Raw genomic sequence first — 8013 nt, 5'->3', positions numbered from 1 at the left:
ACACGGCTAAGGAATAGATCACGTGGATCAACTTGTGTTCATGGGGTGCCCCTTGCCTCAGTATATAAAGGATGGAGGAGGAGGAGGCCGGCCAAGGCTAGGTGCGGCCAGGATGTGGAGTCCTACTAGGACTCCAAGTCCTAGTAGGAGTCCACCAAGAGGGGAGGAAGGGAGAAGGAAGTGGAGGAGAAGGAGAGGTGGCCGGCCCCCTTTTCCCTAGTCCAATTCGGACTAGAGGGGAGGGGGGCGCAGCAGCCCCTTGGCCCTTTCTCCTCTTCCCACTAAAGCCCATCAAGGCCCATTGCTTCTCCCGTAACTACCCGGTACTCCGAAAAATACCCGAATCACTCGGAACCTTTCCGATGTCCGAATATAGTCGTCCAATATATCGATCTTTACGTCTCGACCATTTCGAGACTCCTCGTCATGTCCCCGATCTCATCCGGGACTCCGAACTCCTTCGGTACATCAAAACTCATAAACTCATAATATAACTGTCATCGAAACCTTAAGCGTGCGGACCCTACGGGTTCGAGAACAATGTAGACATGACCGAGACACGTCTCCGGTCAATAACCAATAGCGGGACCTGGATGCCCATATTGGCTCCTACATATTCTACGAAGATCTTTATCGGTCAGACCGCATAACAACATACGTTGTTCCCTTTGTCATCGGTATGTTACTTGCCCGAGATTCGATCGTCGGTATCTCAATACCTAGTTCAATCTCGTTACCGGCAAGTCTCTTTACTCGTTCCGTAATACATCATCTCACAACTAACTTATTAGTTGTAATGTTTGCAAGGCTTATGTGATGTGCATTACCGAGAGGGCCCAGAGATACCTCTCCGACAATCGGAGTGACAAAACCTAATCTCGAAATACGCCAACCCAACATGTACCTTTGGAGACATCTGTAGTACTCCTTTATAATCACCCAGTTACGTTGTGACGTTTGGTAGCACCCAAAGTGTTCCTCCGGTAAACGGGAGTTGCATAATCTCATAGTTATAGGAACATGTATAAGTCATGAAGAAAGCAATAGCAACATACTAAACTATCGGGTGCTAAGCTAATGGAATGGGTCATGTCAATCAGATCATTCACTTCATGATGTGATCCCGTTAATCAAATAACAACTCCTTGTTTATGGTTAGGAAACATAACCATCTTTGATTAACGAGCTAGTCAAGTAGAGGCATACTAGTGACACTCCTTTTGTCTATGTATTCACACATGTATTATGTTTCCGGTTAATACAATTCTAGCATGAATAATAAACATTTATCATGATATAAGAAAATAAATAATAACTTTATTATTGCCTCTAGGGCATATTTCCTTCATCTTTGTCGTCCGCTAGCAGACAACAAAGTGGTGGGTGGGTCGTATTATTGTTTAACCAACTCAATTCCATCGGCCCCACCTCTTTGCCGTCCGCTAGCGGATGGCAAAGAGGCGGGTACGTTAACGGCCGCCCCGCCCCTCTCTTCTCTCCACTCTCTCATTCGTCCCCACCCACACCCGCGCTGTCGGCGACCCCGTCTGCCCCGCACCCCTCCCCTGCGCCCCCTGAGCCCGACACCCTGACACCCCGACACCCTGACACCACACCCCGACCCCGACCCCCGACCAACTAACACCCCGACCGTGGTCGACCCCGACCCTGAGCCCGACACCCTGACACCCCGACACTGACACGACACCCCGACCCCGACCCCGACCACCGACACCCCGAGACCTGACACCCGGACCACCGACACCCTGACACCACACCCTCCCTCACCGCCGACCCCCGACACCCTGACACCACACCCGACCCCGACCCTAACACCCCGACCCCGACACCCTGACACCACACCCCGACCCCATATATATTTGTGTTGATCGGGTGTATTTTTATTATGGTCATGATTATGATACACTTAAATTATATACATATTATTATGTTCATGTCAGGTATCCAAATTTTTTATGTTGTACTAATTTCGTTTACTTTTTGTCATTGCAGGTGTTGACAGGATGGTGGGCAACGGTCCAGAGCGCCCCGATCCTCCTGCGAGCGCTACTGGGAGGGGTGGTTCCATTATTCCACCCCAGCCCCTCCGGAGAGTGCTGCTAGACAGTATGCAGACAACTGCGGCAGGCGCTTCTTCTTCGGCTGGGAGAGGTCGGGGGAGGATGAAGAAGCCTGCTAGAGGTGGACGTGGCAGCGGGAGAGGTAGGAAGGCTGTTACGCCTTCCTCGCCGCCACCCTCAGCTGATTCATCCGACCACAGGAGTGCTCCGTCTGACGTGGACCCGTCTTGGACTCCGGTACATGATCCTCCGGTCGCTGATCCTTCCCCCGACTAGACTCGAGTCGCCGATCCTTCGCCCCACATGAGTCCGGTCCCAGAGTCTTTGTCTCAGAAGACTCCGATCACGGGGTCTTCGTCCCAGAAGACTCCGTTCATGGGGTCTTCGGCCCACGAGACTCCGAAGGCTAGTGGCTCGGAGGATGGTGGCGAGGACACCTTTTCACATGATAGCTACAGCGATGACGAGCTAGTTGAGAAGGGCAAGAAGGTCTACAAGCATGGCACTACAAAGCTCCCGCCCGTGCGGACGACCCCCGACCAGAGGTGGTTGATTGCGCCTAAAGGGTTGAAGTAAGTGCATTTACTCTTTTTTAACCCTTTGCCTTCATGTTCCTTCAAATTAATATCTAATGCGTTGGCCTTGTCATACTGTAGGGGCTGGGTACGCCCCCATGGATCCCATAGGCCCAACCAGGTCCTTGGTGTGCTTTGCCGGCAGCACTTCCCTGGGTGGGTCATGTTGCCCGGTGAGGGTCAGGTTCCACAGCTAGCACTGACCTAGGAGCTGTACTCGGTTGCCCCGGCCCCGCCGGAGGAGAGGGTCGACGGTGTCTTGCGCGAGACGGTGGCCAACATTGTGTTTCGTCGGTTTTGGGTAATTTCTCCTTTACGAAATTAAAAATCAACACTACCTAGTGATTGTACTAATCAGTGTTGTCTTGTTTGATTGCAGACCTTCTACAGGGTTTGAGAGGGAGAGCAGGAGGCCGCGTGTATGATTGTCGAAAACGAGTGCAAGCGCCTACTTCAAAACTTAAGGCACGAGGCTCAGGTGTAGTCCGTTCGAGACTACTACGCCTCGAAGGGTATTAAGAGGGGGAAGCAGAAGTGTCGCGGCAAGTTTTTGAGTAAGGAGAAGTACGTGCAGGTAATTACCTATTCTTAAGGCCTTGAACTTAGTTTTCTTGATTTGATTCGTAGGCGTAGAGCTGAAATTTCTCTTGACTCACTTAGGTGCCCCCGAGATGGTGTGTGGATAAGATGGACTGTTGGGAGGCGTTGGTGGATGTGTGGTGCTCTACCCAATGGAAAGTCGAACACCAAAGGGCCAAGGATAAGCGCGACCAAATGGAAGGTGTGCCATACCATCAAGGGAGCTCCAACCTGTTTGAGTACGGGGATAACTAGGTATGTGGTTTGCTACATGATTCATGCAATTCATTCTTCATGCTAGATAGTTCATTTATGACATATTTAGCTATAAAATGACATAATAACCTTAGATAGCTCTATAAAATGACTTAATATGCTTTAGTCAGTTAAAAATGGCATAACTACCCTCGATAGATCAATAATGACCTAAACTAATCTTAGCTAGTTAGCTCCAAAATGACCTATTTACATAGCAATATCATTCTTCATGCTAGCTTGAGCCCTTAACTAGCTTGTGAAATTAAATGGATACAAATAAAAACAGGGGGTATGTAGCCTCTTTGCCGTCTACTAGCGGACGACAAAGAGGACACATGGCAGCTACCTGTAAAACCTGGGAAACACTGGCTGCCTATTTGGTCACTTCTGCTGGCACACGGCAAAGATTCAAATCACTTTGCCGTCCGCTGGTAGACGGCATAACTAGCCACGTGGCAGCTCTCCAGCACTGCCTAGCTGAGCACTTTGCCGTCTATCAGCGGGCGGCAAAGAGCTTTGACTCTTTGCCATCTACTAGCTAACGGCAAAGAGCGTCGTTAATCCCCTAACGACACTCACGCCACTGCACTGCAGTCCATTGTCATTGCCGTCTGCTGGCCTCGGATGGCGGAACGCAAAATCCTTTGCCGTCCGTTTCCAGGAAGCGGACGGCAAAGAAGGCCATTGCTGGCACGTGTTCAGACGGACAGTTTGCTGTCTGCTGGCGGACGACAAAGACGTTTGCCGTCCGTGATCCATGCCTTTGCCGTTCGCCATGGAGGACAGCAAATAAGCTGATTCCAGTACTGTATGGATACTGGAGGGGACTAGGTTTATACAAAGTTGATTACATAGAAAGGAAATAGTATCTCCAGCCGCCTGGCTTGCCGTCCACGCAAAGAAGACTCCCATCTGGACACGAAAAAAAGACTTCCATCTTGTATCTTCATGGCCCAATAATCCGGCACATGTCCAATAGGCTGGAGGCCCGAGGACCCCTTAGTCCAGGACTCCCTCAACCGTCTTCCCTCCATCGTTGGAGATGCCCGCCATCAGCGGGAGCGCGGCAGCAAGGTGCTTCTCCTTAGTGATGGACGATGCACTAAGGCCCAGCTCTAACAAGGGAGCTTGGCCTATGGAAGGAACAGTAGGTCGCCTTTTTGGTGGCCATCAGTGGTTAGCTTCTGGAAAAGATTCGGCAGATATGGAGGCTCTCTGACCAGAGGAAGAAGGGGATTTGGAGCAAGACAAAGGGAAGGCAATGAAGGCTCAGCGGCAAGCACCAGCCTTTTGTCAGCCCGGGACGGCTGCTGAGGCAGCATGGGGAAGCGAAGACACCCACGTCCCGTCAAGCGCCACACATCGACCGAGGCCGCAGGCAGTTAGGCCCCGCGGTGCTCCACACTTGCCCTTTGGCTTCGCCTCGAAGCCAAGTTCGAGCGTGCCTTGGGCCCAGGGGCTACTGTCGGTGTTCTGGGAACGGGGGTACCAGACTTGCCTGCCTGCCATCAGCATTGACGGCTTGGTACGGCCCACCATCAGCATTGACAACTCAAGAACCGCGCGATGGGCTAAGCCTCGCGAGGCGGACAACACCAAGACCTCTAGAATGAGCGGCCACCTTAGGTAGGCTCCTGAGGAGCAAAGATTCCTATGCAAGCTTCACCTCGTGAGGTCCAGGTTACGTGAGCCTTGACGACCAAGGCCAGTCAGGCACCAGCGGCCGACAGTACAACAATTTCCTCTTTGGTGCTAAGGAGGCAAGCGCTGGCGAGGAGTCCCGAGGAATCAGCCAAAGATTTCCATTCCCGTGCAACAAGACTAGGACCGCCAGGACGGCATGACGAAGGTCATTGACGAGCCCACCCCGGTGTCACAACCAGAAGCATTGCAGGCGAAGACTACTTTTGTTAGGATAAGATGTACTAGTTGTCTCCCTTCAAATTTTGCCGTTGTGGGATCCCTTCCCGCCTTCATTTGGGAAGAGGACCAAAGCCACTATAAATAGGGCAGCACCACCACCGTAGAGAGGGATCAGATCCATTCCATCCTCACACCCACCAGCTCAGTTGAGCACAAGAACACAACTCCTCCTGAGGTTGTTCTCCCACTGTACTAGTTCATCACCAGCCCCTCGAGGCCAATCCACCACAAAGCAGGAGTAGGGTTTTACACCGCAAGGTGGCCCAAACCTGGGTAATCTGCTGTGTCTCATTTCCTTCCTATTCATCGAGCTAGGGCAGGAGATTGGAGAGTAGGCAGACTGGGGAGGTTGAGTTCTTCGCACGCATCCCAGGGTTTGAATATATCCAGGGTCTGCGGAGTCTAAAATCCGTCAGGGACCAATAAACTAGGAGGGAGGTAGTAGTACGAGTAGCGCAATATAAGTATAGAGGACTAGTACAAATTTAGAAATGGAGTAAGAAGTTACAAGGTTGTGTGATAGACTTTGTAGGCTACATGACTAATTGGATAACACTTCCACCAACAAATACACACTTAAAGCCTAATTGATGTATATATATAGAGAGAGTGACACTATTCTAATCCTGAGATTAGAATAACTATTTAGATCACGAGGTCCTATATAGGAGCAGCGGGTGTTCCGAACTTACAGAAAGAAGAAAAAAAAAAAGAAATCCCACCCCGAACCCCACGTTCCCCACCTCTCCCTCCTCGCTCTCTCCCTGATCCCTGCCGCCGCCATCCCCGCCTCCGCATCGCCATCTACCTCAATCCAGCCCGCACGCCGGCGCCGCCGTGACCCTCGCACCTCCCCACGCGCCACCGCTGCTCCACTCCGCCTCACCAGCTACCTACCTCTCCCCCACCCGAGTCCTGCTTCCTACTGCCGCCACGCGGATCTAGCCGCCGTACAAGATCCCGCCGCCGCGTTTGTCGCTTGCTGGGCCCGAGGACGCGTCGGAAGCTGACCCGTCCGTGATCTCCGGCCAACGAGGCGCGGCGGCCACCCCTCCCCCTGTTTCCACGGCGCTCGACCCGGATGCCCGTCGCCGGCGCTCCTCCTCCCCGACCCCTTCTTCCCTGATCCACCCCGCCTCCACCTCCGGTGACGCGGTCCACCAGTCTCCTTCCCCGGTGCGAGCCACCAGCCTGACCCTCGTCGGCGTGATGCCCCTGCGCGCCGTCGTGGCACAGGCCCCCACCAGGGATCCAGCCGCGACGTACTACTCAAAAGCAAAAGACAACGATGAGATTCTCTCCTTCGGCGCCGGCGTGGTCGCTCTCGGCTACCTACTGTGTAAAGGACATTCATAGGCCACAAATCCAGCGGATGCTAGCACGTAGGAAGTGGTGCTGCCGTGGTGAGTTACTCCATCAGAGTGAGGACAACGACACTTCTTGCAGGAAAAAACTGCAGCATTCTTCAGTATATTTCCATAAATATTTGAGGCAATTTGTCTGTATCAGTTCAACAGAAAAAATTGGCAGCAGTTCCACCGATACATGCCTGGAAGGAAACTTCGTATGAGCACAAGTCACAGCACCACTACAGCGAGTCTCCGGCTTCTAAGGGAGTCGACGAGGTCACCTGGGCTCCTGCGAGAAAGGTGACAGGGTCAGCAAGAATGCAGATATCTCCAAGATGGCCAGAATTGGTGCGGCTTGATTTGGCTCACTACAGCGGCTCCTCTCCTCTGTCGCTCTTGCCGGCCAAGCCAAGCTGGACATGGATGTGTGGGTGTGCATGCTCACTGTGAAGTACGTTCTAGGCGACCTCTTTCAGTTTGATATGTGTGCTCACTGTGTGGGTCGCCATCTCTCTATCCTGCCAAGCTACACCAGCACTTGTTGTTTCCTCTCCCTGCTGCAATCAGTGTTGTGAGGGACGGATGAGATGGAGGCATGGAGCTGGCGACTGGATATGGGAAGGGAGCTGCTACTGCACTTGGTCTGCTTGACAGCTGCCGTTGTGCCTGTACTTGGACGGCTGCAGATAGTGCAACCGAACGTCCGTGTGTGTTTTTGGCATCCCATTTTTACAATTGATGCTAATGAACATTCGTCCACGGTCTTTTGTAGTGTTGCTATCTACTAGAAAAAATCATTGATTTTCAATTGGTCATTTCTTGTACTAGAACATCAGGTGCTTGTGCTAATGTCCGTGAGACCAAAATATATGGAACCATATGCAGAGTAGTACTAAATGATGATAACAAGATAAATTAAAATAAATATTATTCATTGGATTCTGATTTAAGTGGACTTGTTCTCACAAGTGTTATTTCAAGTAGATTGGTATCTAAAAAGTTCACGCAAAACGCGATCCTGGAATGATTGAAATCATGGGAAAGTCATGGAATAAAAATTACACTCTTCCATATTTGTTCTACATCTTTTGCTACTTGACAAAAAAAGTTGATGAAGTTCATGTATTACTGTCACTGAAAAATCTATAGAAAAAGAAACTCGGGGGCATTCGTCAAAAACTAAAAGTTCATGAAAGAAACTCAGGGGAGGTTAGTGATATCTTAGTTGATATGACAACCCTTGCAAGT

At 51.2% G+C, this 8013-nt stretch overlaps 1 long non-coding RNA gene across 1 annotated transcript; it reads left to right on the top strand.

Moving 5' to 3' along the window:
* Positions 1-6074: 6074 nt before the first annotated feature.
* LOC123127540 (uncharacterized) lies at positions 6075-7600 on the top strand. Its single transcript, XR_006462591.1, has 2 exons — positions 6075-6819; positions 6926-7600. It is a non-coding gene; the product is annotated as an uncharacterized lncRNA (long non-coding RNA).
* The last annotated feature ends 413 nt before the right edge of the window (positions 7601-8013 follow it).

Source organism: Triticum aestivum, chromosome 6A (assembly GCF_018294505.1).
Source record: "Triticum aestivum cultivar Chinese Spring chromosome 6A, IWGSC CS RefSeq v2.1, whole genome shotgun sequence".
Lineage (NCBI taxonomy): Eukaryota > Viridiplantae > Streptophyta > Magnoliopsida > Poales > Poaceae > Triticum > Triticum aestivum.
The sequence above is the reverse complement of the archived record's forward strand: the minus strand, read 5'-3'. Positions and strand labels throughout refer to the sequence as shown.